The sequence below is a fragment of the Macrobrachium nipponense genome, chromosome 8 (genome assembly GCF_015104395.2).
Source record: "Macrobrachium nipponense isolate FS-2020 chromosome 8, ASM1510439v2, whole genome shotgun sequence".
NCBI lineage: Eukaryota > Metazoa > Arthropoda > Malacostraca > Decapoda > Palaemonidae > Macrobrachium > Macrobrachium nipponense.
Window position 1 is genome coordinate 67,913,712 of NC_087203.1, and position 14,958 is coordinate 67,928,669.

At 36.6% G+C, this 14,958-nt stretch overlaps 1 long non-coding RNA gene across 2 annotated transcripts in view; it reads right to left on the reverse strand.

Annotated features, from left to right (window-relative positions):
* Positions 1 to 395: 395 nt before the first annotated feature.
* Positions 396 to 14,958, reverse strand: part of LOC135222820 (uncharacterized) — a 358,301-nt gene continuing 343,738 nt past the window's right edge. Inside the window, exon 4 of one of the 2 annotated variants that reach the window (XR_010316354.1) lies at positions 396 to 2,018. This is a non-coding gene — a long non-coding RNA (uncharacterized LOC135222820). The remainder of the gene's footprint in view (positions 2,019 to 14,958) is intronic. The other variant, XR_010316353.1, reaches the window with a different exon arrangement.

Sequence of the window (14,958 nt, forward strand, 5' to 3'; positions counted from 1 at the left end):
ATTCAATTAATCTTTGATAAAATGGGTTTTAAAATTTGACAAAAGCTTTGGTTTAAAAACAGAGAAGACAATTCGCATAAATTTTCTCCATTATTTAATGAAGAGTAAAAAGGCAATTCCTTGTCCAAATAGGTAGAAAATATTTTCATTATTCCGAAGGCTAAAGCAAAGTCAGTTGAGAACCCTTTTAACTATGGTTATGGTGAAAGGTAAATGAAGCCATGTGCTAGAAAATTATCCAACAAGAATTTTCAATTATCAATACAAGAAAATTCTGTTAATTACCATTGATTTTGACAAAATATTATTCTCTAATATGGGTTATGTAAACTTTGATTTAAAACTAATTACCTTGAACATTATTAATAGAATAGGTCTACAAAACAACTAGATACTTCACTAACCCTAACCACTTGTACTACAAGCCACTTCCTGAAGGTGTTGCAAGTGGTACCTGACCAATGTAACGGAAAACTCAGAAGGAACATAATAATACACAAGACAACAGTCAGAGACATGGAATTTAGTTATAAATTACAACATGAATAAAACCTGAAGAACTCTCAAACTTCTAATTCTTCAAGAATAAGATTTTCATAAATAGCACCATATTTAATAAGTGGTAATGACACAGCCATCGGAGAAGATATCTCCGATGTGGGATTGGTTGCAAAGTCCACTGTGTCTATGACTTATATTTCCAAGTTTGCAGGGCAACATTAGTTTAACATAATAAGTATTAATAAATAAGATGAAATCACCAAATATTCATAGGCATCAAATCATACCCATTTACAAAGTAAAAAAAATCAGGCCCTAATTTAGAATAAGAAGTTAGAATACATGAGATCCAAGTCTTAACCCCAATTGGCCACTAGGCCTCTTTGGTTTTCAATTTTTTGCAACTACATTTCTGTACAACACTATAAAATTCAATGAGTGGGCCAAAAGGACGTTACAGCTACAATCTATAAGAAACGACCTGATGAAGGCATCAACCTAACAATTATGTGAGGATAAAGCTATAATCAACCTCTTATGGGTGTTAATAACAAGCAGACATTCTGCTGCATAGGAACTACACCGAGCCAAAGAAAAAAATCAATAAAGCAGCCATAGACTTCACCCTTGCCTGTACATCTCAGTTTTGTAGGTTGTTATTCTGAACAACTGGGCATATAAATATTCTATCTACTTTTCAAGGAACCTTTGTATCATTAAAATAACCAATTACAGGCATACAATGTTTTGTACAAGTGTTTTCCAAACACCAATGGTTTCCTAAAGTTTTGAACAAGGAATGAAGTACGAATCTGATTTGTCTCAACCAAATAAAGTATATTAAGGTTTGGGATGAAGGATGCAACAAATTGTTTACAGAGGGTTAAGTTACTACTGTTCAATGTATTACGGTAAATGGTAAGGAAGGTCCCATGCATCCTAAAAGCAATGATGAACTTGACAAGGCACATAAACCTCATTCTACTTTGTGTTTTCCCACCAGTAGAGTAAAAGAACAAACATTTACAACTAGTAGCTGGCCTGTACATTAATTACTATACACACGACTATGACTGGGTTGAGTCAGCTGGTAGTCACTAGTGAGCGATGGAAGGACTCTTGAAAGGGAGCCCCTGACAATATTTACAAATACAGTACAAATTAGTTTCCTGACTTATTGGTTTTGTAAGGACTATATAAACATCACAATCAATCTTCACTTCACAGAACACTGCAAGAATCAAGTCCACTATTCATCATAAAGATCTGGATAATGAGTAACTGCATGGACTACTGGAAACAGCTTCAGCAACAGTGACTCTTCTTGTGGTACCCCCGATTGACGTGAAGCACAGGACGCAACACGGTGCATGTGTGTGTGTGTACGCAAACACAACAGACATCAACAACAACTTGTCTTACTGGGGCTCAGGTTTGGCCTCCTTTGGTATTTACACCTCATCTGGGGCCATATCACAATTGTTGATGACTGTATTTGCTGCGTGGGAACTTGGGGCCTGGCAAAATAGGGCTTAGTTAGTTGGCTATGTTAAATAAATAATTCTAAATATAAATCTAAGCCAGAGAAAAAATAAGAAAATTAAGTATAGTACTGAAACAATATTTAAGTACATAAAATGTTAGATATTAAATTTCAATAGAAAAGCAAGAAAGCAAATTATTGTATACACGAGAGCTGTTAGTTTAAGACTTTTAAATATACAAAAGAAAAGCTTACCTAAATATGCACCTTAAAAAAAGGCTTTCACTATATATATTTAAATAAAATCTAATGCATCAATAAAATTGGGAAAATATATAAAATATAAATAAAAGCTTGAACTGTTTAAATGACAAACTAAAGTACTGTAATGTTAAACACCTTGAAAGAAAGAAAAAAAACGTATCTTTATATGTTATGGAAAGAGCAAACACATCAATAAAAATATTTTGACTAATATAGCATAGTTAGAAACCGGTACTAGTACAGTGCAAATCTTAGATTTTTACTCTTAATGCTTTATAGTCTTGGATCATGAATGCATAAGACAATGGTATACACTTACATGAAGCATCTGATGCATTGTGCATGCAATATATTTCATCACACTAAAAAAAAATAATTAGCCAAACCATATGCTGTTAAGTAAACAAGGCAAAACTTCTCAACTCTCTCTTAACCCTTTAACGCCGAAGGGGTATAATAAAAATCGTCTCCCGTATGCCAGTGGGGTCTGGAAGTGAGCGCCGAAGCGGAAAAAAAGTGTTTTTTTTAAAAATCACAGCACGCTTAGTTTTCAAGATTAAGAGTTCATTTTTGGCTTCTTTTTTTTGTCATTGCATGAAGTTTAGTATGCAACCATCAGAAATGAAAAAAAATATCAATATCATATATAAATAATGGGATATATGATAGCGCGAAAACTAAATTTCATATATCATTGTATTCAAATCGCGCTGTGAGCAAAACGGTTAAAGCTAAAGAGTTAATTTTTTTCATTGTATTGTACACTAAATTGCAATCATTTTGGTATATAACACAATGTAAAACGATCAAGGCAACACAGAGAAAATATTATCACAAAATGATGCATGAATTTGTAACGCGCAGATGCATAAAAAAGCAGTTTTCAAAAATTCACCATAAATCGAAATACTGTGCTAGAGACTTCCCGTTTGTTGCAAAATGAAGGTAATCAATTGAATATTACTATACTGTAAGTGTTGTAGCTTACAATTGCAGTTTTCAACCATTTCGGTCGAGTTAAAGTTGACCAAAGGAAGAAGTTTTTCTATTTATCGTTATTTATATGAAAATATTTCAAAACTGATAGAAGCTACAACCATAGGTTGCTTTTTGTTGTATTCTACAGGAAATTGCGCACATTTTCATATATAAAACTTTATGTAACGGCTAATTTAAAATGGTGCAAACATTACGACAATCGCACGAAAAAATTTATGATTTTTTCGGAAACCGCGCCAACGTAAGGAAAAAGTTTATTTCATAAATTCATCATAAATCGAAATATTGTGCTAGAGACTTCCAATTTGTTGAAAATAAAGGTAAATGATTGAATATTACTAGAATGTAATAGTTTTAGCTTACAATTGCGTTTTTCGACCATTTCGGTCGAGTCAAAGTTGACCGAAGGTTGAAATTTTGGCACTTATCGTTATTTATATGAAAACATTTCAAAACTGATAAAAGCTACAACCATGGGTTGTTTTTGGTTGTATTCTACATGAAATTCCACACATTTTCATATATAAAACTTTATGTAATGGCTAATTTAAAATGGTGCAAACATTACGACAATCGCACGAAAAAATTTCTTATTTTTTTCGGAAGTTACCGCGCGGACGTAAGGAAAATGTTTTTTTATTCATAAATTCACCATAAATCGAAATATTGTGCTAGAGACTTCCAATTTGTTGCAAAATAAAGGTAAATGATTGAATATTACTAGAATAGAAGAGTTTTAGCCTACAATTGTGTTTTTTTTACCATTTCGGTCGAGTCAAAAGTTGACCGAAGGTTGATATTTTGGCACATTGTTATTTATATGAAAATATTTCAAAACTGATAAAAGCTACAACCATGGGTTTTTTAGTAGTATTCTACATGAAATTGCGCACATTTCCATATATAAAACTCCATGTAACGGCTAATTTAAAATGGTGCAAACATTACGACAATCGGACGAAAAAATTTCTGATTTTTCGGAAGTTACCGCACGGACGTGAGGAAAAAGTTTTTTTCATAAATTCACCATAAATCGAAACATTGTGCTAGAGACTTCCAATTTGTTGCAAAATGAAGGTAAATGATTGAATATTACTAGAATATAAGAGTTTTAGCTTACAATTGCGTTTTTTTACCTTTTCGGTAAAGTCAAAGTTGACCGAAGGTTGAAAATTTGGCACTTATGTTATTTATATGAAAATATTTCAAAACTGATAAAAGCTACAACCATGAGCTGTTTTTTGTTGTATTTTACATGAAATTGCGCACATTTTCATATATAATGCTCCATGTAACGGCTAATATAAAATGGTGCAAAAATTATGTCAAAGTGACAAAATAATTTCTAAGATGTGTTGCTGATGCTTTTTAGTGCGAGAAGTAAGAAATTCGCGCTTGCGCGCCTGGGTAACAATTGTAAACAAAACAACGCCTTGATCCGTGAGCTCCCAGTATCCCCCAAGGCGCGTGATTCAAAAGTTTTTGCCTAGTAGGCTTATAACTATTTTTCCGCGAATTTTTAAAAAACTTTTTTTCGTCGACGTACCATACGTCCAATCGGCACCTGTAATAATCAAGACCTTCAGTTCACTTAAGCTTCAGTTCACTTAAGAAAGGAAATTACTACACTAAAATACAAATTTCAGAGCAATATGTTCCACAAGTAGAAACCTCTCATTTTATATATGCATATCATTCACTCTGACACCTAGCAATGAGATGGTAATTATTCATAAGAAATAAGATTTGTCAAGATTATGATGCAAAGATAAGGGTTGCTCACCTCTATCAATCAATACTGATTTAACTGGAAAGGACTCATGAGGCCAGCTGGGTTGGGAAGTGTAAAGCTTGGACTTGCTCCCAATAAGTTTGATGGCTATCACACTGTTGAGTTGTAGCTCAAGCAAATTTTTCATCATGGACAGCATAAATATAAGCCACTTATCCATAGTTCACCTTTCATACTAATCCCAATATCTCTTGGATGGTGGATTAATTAAAAAAAAACTGGAGATGTGAATCCTTAAATTCCAATAAGACTATTTTGTATATACCATACTTCCTTCCTGACTTGGCCATTTTCATTATGATAAGTGACAGTTGGAGGAGTCTGAGGGATCACTGGTAACCAAACTTCTTTATGCACAGTACCATGGAAAATTCTACTTTTGAAACATGGCCAGTTATCTTGAATGTCCTCAATGGCTGCCTTCTGCAACACATTTGCTACCTTATCTAAGTACTGAATTGGGCCTGTAAGCTTGCAGTCAACCAGGAATGGTTAGAGACAAAGGACATGCAGATAATAAAATATCTCCAGGTAGCCTGAAGACAACCACCCACTAGACAATGCTGCTACTGTCATTTCCTTTTTTTACATGCTTTCTCCCTCTAGCTAAAGATATTTTAAACTGTTGGGCCCACAGTCCACAAAAACCCAGTAGATGTGTAGGAGCTCACAAATGTAAGAGGTCACTCCATAATGCCTTACTTGTTCAACTTTACCACTACTATTTTGGCAATGCTTCTCAATACCATTAGCTGAAGTTTAAGGTTGTATCCAAATGGTACATTAAGGTCACTGATCTAATTGTGATAAAGTCTCTCTTGGCCTCTGTCGAATAATGCCATCCAAGCACCCTAAGGCAATCAGTAGAATGATGGCAGCTAATGAATAGGCCAACAAAGGAGGGAATACTTCAGTTGGTATTGAATTTGTCTAAATATTGTATACAACCCACTATGGGACTTTTGACTATGCATTATAGTGGAAAAAGGCATCCACTGCTGTAGAAACCTTGGAGATCATCTCCAAGAATTCCTTTGCTCCCAGTACAACCTGCAGTTTGTTAGATGAAGACAGAAAAGATCAGATACCTTAACCCTTAAACGCCGATTGGACGTATTATACGTCGACATAAATTGTCTGTTGGGTGCCAATTGGAAGTATGGTACGTCGATATAAAAAGTTTTTTTTTTAAATTTGCGGAAAAATAGTTATAGGCCTACCAGGCAAAAACTTTTGAATCACACGCCTTGGGGGATGCTGGGAGCTCACGGATCAAGGCGTTGTTTTGTTTAAAATCGTTACCCGGGCGCACAAGCGCGAATTTCTTTCCTATCACACTAACAAACATCAGCGACACATCTCAGAAATTATTTAGTCACTTTGACTTAATTTTTGCACCATTTTATATTAGCCGCTACATTGAGTATTATACATGAAAATGTGCACAATTTCATGTAGAATACAATAATAAATACTCATGATTGTAGCTTTTATCAGTTTTGAAATATTTTCATATAAATAACGATAGGTGCCAAATTTTCAACCTTCGGTCAACTTTGACTCTACCGAAATGGTCAAAAAATGCAATTGTAAGCTAAAACTCTTATATTCTAGTAATATCCAATCATTTACCTTTATTTTGCAACAAATTGGAAGTCTCTAGCACAAAATTTTGATTTATGGTGAATTTATGAAAAAAAAAAAAATTTCCTTACGTCCGTGCGGTAACTTCCGAAAAAAATCATAAAAATTTTTTTGTCCAATTGTCGTAATGTTTGCACCATTTTAAATTAACAATTACATAAGCTAAAACTCTTACAGTCTAGTAATATTCAGTCATTTATCTTCATTTTGAAACAAATTCAGTCTCTAGCACAATATTTAGATTTATGGCGAATTTTAAAAAAAATCTTTCCTTCCCTTCGCGTGCGGATTTTCCGCCGCAAATCTCCGAAATGCGTTCGATGCATTCTCATAATATTTGCTCCGTTTCATATTAGGCGTTTCATAGAGTTTTATATATGAAAATGTGCGCAATTTCATGTAGAATACAAAAAAAGCAACCTATGGTTGTAGCTTTTATCAGTTTCGAAATATTTGCATATAAAAAAATATATGATAAAAAATTCGACATTTGGTCAACTTTAACTCGTCTGAAATGGTCGAAAACTGTAATTATAAGCTAAAACTCTTACAGTATAGTAATATTCAATCATTTATCTTAATTTTGAAACAAATTGGAAGTCTCTAGAACAATATTTCGATTTATGGTGAATTTATGAAAAAAAACTTTTTTTACGTCCGCGCGTTACGAATTCATGCATCATTTTGTGATAAGATTTTCTCTGTGTTGCTTTGATCGTTTTACAATGTGTTATATACCAAAATGATTGCAATTTAGTGTACAATACAAAGGAAAAAAATTAACTCGTTAGCTTTAACCGTTTTGCTCATAGCGCGATTTGAATACAATTAATATATGAAATTTTGTTTTCGCGCTATCATATATCGCATTATTTATATATGATAATGATTTTTTTTATATCTGATGGTTGCATACTAAACTTCAGGCAATGACAAAAAAAGGAGCCAAAAATGAACTCTCAATCTTGAAAACAAAGTGCACTGTGATTTTTTGAAAAAAATATTTTTCCTGCTTCGGCGCTCACTCCGAGACCCCCCAGCATACGGGAGAAGAATTTTATTATACCCCTTTGGTTTTAAAGGGTTAACAGGATGTAGTAGTTTATATGTATAGATTTTTCCCCTAACCTTCAGCATTAACTTACTGATGTTGACTGATAACAGAGGTTACTGAAGTTCAATAGCATCTTAACTGCACATATATGTCAGATATATCTACGTCACCTTTCAACCGTTAGATGTGTAACTTTCCAAAATGTTTCCTTTAATGCAGCCATGAGAACTGGCAGTGTTCTTCCAAATCAGAGCCTCATCTATTCCTTTGGGTGAAGGGAAATGCCTGCAGTCTAAGCCTGACACGCTAAGTCTATTAGGTTTCTCTCTCTACACTTGACCAAGGTTCCTGGGTCTTTGGATTGTTCCCTTCTCCTTCTGAAGATCTTGTCCCTATCCCTGCTGTATAGTCAGTCCCTTAGAAGTGATAATGCCAATTTCAATCACCTCAATGGTGCCACAATTTATATCTTGACTGAACTTCATTTAATGGTGACCTATGGTGGTCTCTTGGTCCAACAAATAACTAAACGATTTTGAGTTCAAGAATCCAACAAATAACTAAACGATTTTGAGTTCAAGAATCCAACAAATCAAATGTATGGAAAGTTATGTAATAGTACTACTACATGCATACATTAAATTCAGTATGCCAGCACGTAATTTAATATCTATAAAAATAACAAATCTTGTTTGGGGCTGAATTATTTTCCCAAACATCCAAACATGCTATAAAACATTGTCTTAAAGAAACATTAACTTAACCAAAAGTTTATGCAAAGCATGTTAACACAAATCTTCCTCTGAAGAACTGAATGCCCATGTCAGCTGTTCATTGAAAACATGTGACAAGTATGGACCATTTGGTTTTACTTGCACACAATGTTGCACTGAACCCCATCTAGCATGGACTTTTGCCAGCTTCAACCTGAATGGCAAAAAGAGACAAGAGAAGAAACTAAGAGACAGAGAACGGAGTTGCTATTACTGGCTTCCTCATAGAAGCAGCCTACCAGAAAAAGACAATACTGTTCTTTCAAGAATAAGTCCATCTCTTGACTAAATGTTGTCCAGCAAGCAATATGCACAAGTCAAATAAGAGGGGTCATCACGTATGAACACTAAATAAAAACAGAAAATCCCAAGTTCCAACAGAATCTCTTCTTACCAAGAATAGAATGTCCTAACCTGGATGTCGCATTAGTTTTGGCGACTATGTGACCGACAAAAAAAAAAGAAAAAAAAAAAAAACACCACCAAAACTCTTCCTATGACACCTTGATGCAGGATATAGAATCCTTACTTACATGTACTTCATGAACTAGCAATGGTTTCTTCCTTACCGAATGTATTATGCATATATTATGCAACATGATTCAACTGGCAGCATTGCCTGTTGAGTAGATAGGAATACCTAAAAATGAATCCAATGCATGCTAACTCTCAGACCAGCAAGACCTGAAAACTACATCAATGTTAGTACTTGCCGCATTTTTTTTCTTTCTTTCTTTATGCCCTATGCCTTAAAAAATGGAAAGTGCCTTAAAAGACAAACCATAACTTTCTGAACTGCCAAACTTCAACAATTTGTAACTCAACTCTGAACCAATGCATGAAATTAGCCCCCTTCATCACCTGATGATTATGATGACTATGATCCTGATGACAAATTAGCCTCACCCTATTATGCTCAAATGAATTTGCTAAATAAATCTATAAAAACTGATGAGGAACATTGTAATTTTAATTTCATCCAAGACAAACTTTAGATTTTGCCATAATTCGTGGTTTTGAATAGTACGTACTTCAGTCCTAAACTACATATAAAAAAATAAATTGGGAAATCACTGTACTATCAAGTACGTATTTTATCACAAATTCAAATAAAACCCAAACAGGTAAGGGTAAAAATAAAACATTTACTACATACAAAGCAAAGTATGCAAAACCTCACAAAGCCAGCCAGGTGCAATATACCAGTACATATTGAGAAAATATCATAAGGGCACCCAAGAAGTAAAGAAACTTACAAACCTACACCCTAAATAATTTGTGTGCTGAACTTAAGATATTACATTACAATCACTGGGCAATACGGTATATTCAAATTTGGCATGACAAGCAAAACCATTAGAGACTACTTTGCTGGCCACTAAAAGTCTGAAAGCATCAAGTGTTAAGAGTGCAGGTGGAAAAACTATTTGAATTGTACACTGTGCATGATCAAACAACTCATGAACAAGCCAGGGAATGTAAAAATGAATATTCTTAAAACTAATACAAAAATCTGAATTATTATTTTTTGAAGAAACCCCAATGCAAACAATACCATCATTCAACAAAAATTTTTGGTTTTCAAAGAAATTTAAGAAAATTATTCTCCAAAATAAATACTACTTCTGTAAAATCTAAGGAAATTAAAGTATGTTGCTATCCCTTACTGGAATAACTTTTGAAATGACAAAGTACAAATCCTATTTCAGATTAACATAACCAAGATGGACAACATATGTTGATGGTGTAGGGCAACAGTTTGCTGGATGGTGGTGATCAAGCACTGTCTTTTTGGGTCTACTTCTCAAAAAGAAATTAAAACTTTTTTTTTCAGAGGACCTCTATACAAACTATCCTATGTATTATTTTAAATCTCAATTTCACATTTACATACAGTGTATATGTACGTATCCAATTTCCATCCTCGGAACTCAAATATAGAAATTAAGTTTAATATAGGTATCAAGTGCTGTTTCATCTGCTGCCCTAGAGAGACTTGGAATATAACCTTCAAATACTTGTCTAGTACAGTATTCGGTTTAAGCTTCTCTTGCATATGAAATAAGAGTGTTTCCTGAATACATTAACTTGCCCACTTCAGTTAAATTTCTTCAATAACTGATTGAGCCATACACCATGCAAGAAGTTACACTATTTATAAAAACCAGCCACGTGTGTTCATTAAGTTCTTCTTAAGGATGGACATGCAAGGGTGGTAATCATCAAAAGAGCATTCCCTTACCTATACAATTATGCTATGCCAATCTCTGACCTCCGAATTATTTTGCTACATTCTTTGAGCTAAATTTTTTACCCTGCAACATAGTGCAATGAATGTCATTGAAAAGAATTACAATGCACAGGAAATCCTCAAAGTCGCTGCAGTGTCAACCAAGCATCTATAGCAACACGCCCCCTAATCCAAAACATGTTTATTCCTTTATTCCTTAAAGCCATTGGGATTTCAAAAACTTGAGAGATCTGGGATATTCTTAAGTTCTAAAGTTTTAAAATTAGCCAAAACAGTAAATGGAAAATATGATATTGTTATGATACAATAAAGTTTGTTCATACTTACCTGGCAGATATATATATAGCTGTATTTTCTGAAGTCCGACAGAATTTTAAAAACTTCCGACACACGCAGTGGTCGGCCAGGTGGTTAGTACCCATTCCCGCCGCTGGGAGGCGGGTATCAGGAACCATTCCCATTTTCTATTCATAATTTTTATTTTACCACTGTTCCCCACTGGAGGGGAGGTGGGTGGTGGGTTGTATTGATTTATATAACTGCCAGGTAAGTATGAACAAACTTTATTGTATCATAACATATCATTTTGTTCATGAAACTTACCTGTCAGATATATATATAGCTGAATCCCACCGTTGGAGGTGGGAAGGGACAGAATAGAAGGATTTTGGGAAACAAATGCATGCAGATGATTTACATCTTGGTTCCACCTGTTAGCATAGCGGACTTCGTGATTACTGTCACCCAAGTCTGCTTCTGCTTTACTAGAGTTGCCAGCGAGGTAGAGACCTATAAAGCTGGTGCACTCCAGATGATCTGTCAACGGGGGCGTGACCACAATGTGACTAGACCATATTGACCATACCATGAGGGCTAAGAAGTAAAATAAATATATATATATATAAATATATATATAATACACCACCTGACCAACCTAGCCAAAGTTAAGGTGTGTTAACTAAGGCTTAAGAGTTAAGAAGTCGCCGTTGTCGGCGTCTCAACAACTAAATTAAGAGCTCTTCCTAACCATTTTCTACAGGATAGGATGAGTGGTACTTCTTGCCCCCAAGATTGTGTCTGCAGACACGTATGGCCCTAGCGAGCAGCAGATCTCATATGCCATCTTCACATCTCGCAGGGAGTGAAGTGAACACAGAGTTGCTTCGCTAAAACATGGTACTCAGGATGTTGCTGAGTGCCATGCTCTGTTGAAATGCTTCCGAGGCCGCTCCCTCCTCGTGAGCATTCAGATAAAAGATTTCAAATCTTTGTGCAAACACAATGAAGGAGCATTTTGAAATGAACTCCTTAAACACTAAAGCCAGGGTGTGTTCTTCGATATGGGGCAAGTCTGGTCTTTTTCGGAAACACTGCAGATTGCCCGAATGACTTCGACTTTCTTGAGCTTTATGTAGATAAAACTTGAGAGACCTGACAGGGCACAGGACTCTCTCTGGCTCCTGCCCACTAACTTGTGCCATCCTTCGCTTCCAAGCTCCTGGCCCAAGGACAAAAACGGGTTTCCATTCTTAGGCCACAACGAAAGGCTTAGAGAGCACACCGCCTTGTGTTCTCCAAAGCCAAACTTGTGACGATGGCTTAAAATCTCACTAACCCTCTTTGTCGTATCTAGGGTGGTTAGAAGAAGGCCTTCCTGATCACATGCAAGAAGTTAACAGGTAGGAGAGGTTCGAATGCTTTGACATCAAGAACTTCAGACTACGTCTAAGTTCCATATTGAAAGCTTCGATGGCTGGACATGCACAGTCAGTCCGTTTGTACTAAAGTCAGGTGACCGACCAGTTGACCAGTCAGACGAATCAAGGACAGCAAGGCTGTACCCTGAAGACCATAATGCACTATTCTTCGCTGAAGGATGAGTGTCTGGACTGCCTGGGCGATTCAATCTAAGCAAACCTTGGGGGGTGTATCAACGCAACCCAACGTCGTCAGCAAATCAACTCCTGACTCGAGCTTCTGGTGCCAGGAGAAAGGAGCAAGGAGCAAAAAGGCGATTCAGTCCCGAAGGAAGAATGCCTGACAGTCCAACCTGGTCTCATGTTACACGATCATCGGGGGTGTATAAACGCAACCGACTTCGTCAACAAGAAACTCAGGGCTACTATATGTCGCCTGATCTCGCAAACGAGTGTCTGACTCCGAGAAAACAGGTGAGACAAAAAGTAGATGGTGAGCGAGTTTCGAGATTCCACAGAAACTCAAAGATCGTGAAGGGCTTTGTTGTTTGACAGACGCAAATCTCTGAGCCCAAAAGCCGTCAACAACATATTTGCATATTCTTTAATAGTTGTGACTGCCAGCTTATCCCATTCTTCAGACGGAAATGGAAGACGGTAATCTTATTCCTGTCAACATCTCGATAGTCTGAACGTTGTCAGCTCAGAGCGGAGAGGTTATAGGACCTTCCGAGTTAGAAGTAGACCGACTCTCTCGGAAAAGGTCCTTGGAAAGTGAACTAGGAAGGATGTGGCCTCTGTGAATCCAGGATCCTGAAGGCCAACATGGGCGATCAGCGTCATTGTCGCTTCCCTGTGACGTCATAATCCTCATTACATTTCCTAAGCGATTGAAAAAGGGGAAAAGAGAAACTAAACATCCATCCCCGTTTAATATCATAGGATGGCGTTTAATGGTACCGATCCCGGATCGAGAAAAAGGGAGCAGAGAAGAAGAAGCCTCTTCGTCCTCAAACATACGAAGAGAAGAATGAAAGGGCGTCCCAAAGTCTCCACAACTCTCAAAACATACTTCTAAAGAAAGATTCCACTCGGAAGTCAAAAGTTGCTGTCGTCGATCAGAGACGATTTCGTACGGACTTTTTGCAATCCTGTAACGAACCTCTAGAGGATCGTTACATTCTACGCCTGTTGTTATAATAGGCTCTTTCTCGTATACTCGAGCAGGGACCGAGAGAAGATACTTCTTAAGATATGAGAGAGCTGTGGAATATCAGAGTTGATGTGGACCACTGCTTCCAAAAACTCGTTTTCGAGGACTGGAGGGGACAACCGAATTGCATTTACTTCTTTCAGATTAAGATCCAGGACATCTGAAACACTATCCAGATGTCCGGCACCTTCTTTCTATCATGACGCACTGCGAGATGTTCAGAATAATTCCTAGATCTAGAATAATATTTCAGTTTCCCGGTAGGAAAAACTGTGGTCTGAATTGCAGTCTATTCGGGGAAACAAACTTCTTCAGGAAGGAAATGGTCCCCAGCAAGCTCATCCGATTCCCTCCGGCCGAGGATATGCTTTACTTCCCTATAAGGCTGCGCTTTGCCTAAGCAGGAGAGCATATAAAAGTGCAATGTTGCGGTAGACTCGTAGTTCTATACCGTGCAGTAACGCAGCACCGAAAGGATTGAGATAACTCTGTTGAACATAGTAAGGCAAAACGAATGCAACGTTTATTCATTCACGTAAGAAATCCCCTCAATCTTAGGCTAAAGTCCGTGATTGTAGGACAGAGATACAGTTAGTCAGTCAATCCCGCAGGAGAGACGTAACCGCCAGCACAGAGATACGGTTAGTCAGTCAATCCCGCAGGAGAGAGAGACGTAACCTACTGCGCATGACAGCGCAAACCGAATCTGTTAACTGGCTCGGTTGGTTTGGAACTTGGACAGTCAGACACAGCAGCAGCCAGCAGCTTACGAACGTCGTCTCTTAACTTTATGTCTGGGTTGCCATCTACCCTATTCTACGAAGAAATAGGTCCGTTATTTTTTGAGCAAAAAGAGACTCTCAAGCTGGTATATTTAAGCGAAACAGAAAACGCTAAATATATAGAGCGTTTTGTGTCGTCAGAACACTACCATACAAGAACGGTAAAAGATAAATCGGAAACTCCTGGAAGGCTGCAGGGCGTAAGTAACGATTAAATGTCCTTAAAATAATGGACAATAGACCTCTCGGTTGCCATCCGAAGAGGTAACTACAGCAAGCGTGTATGACTTGAACCAACCAGTAGAAAAATAACGCAAGGCAAAATATTTTATTATATCACAATAAAGTTTGTTCATACTTACCTGGCAGACATATATAATGCTGAATTCGGAAATACAGCTACATATATCTGACAGGCAAGTTTCATGAACAAAAACTTAGAGAATCGAAGCAGACAGCTCCAGCTTCTTATGTTATTGGACATAAGCGTTCATTGACGTATGTC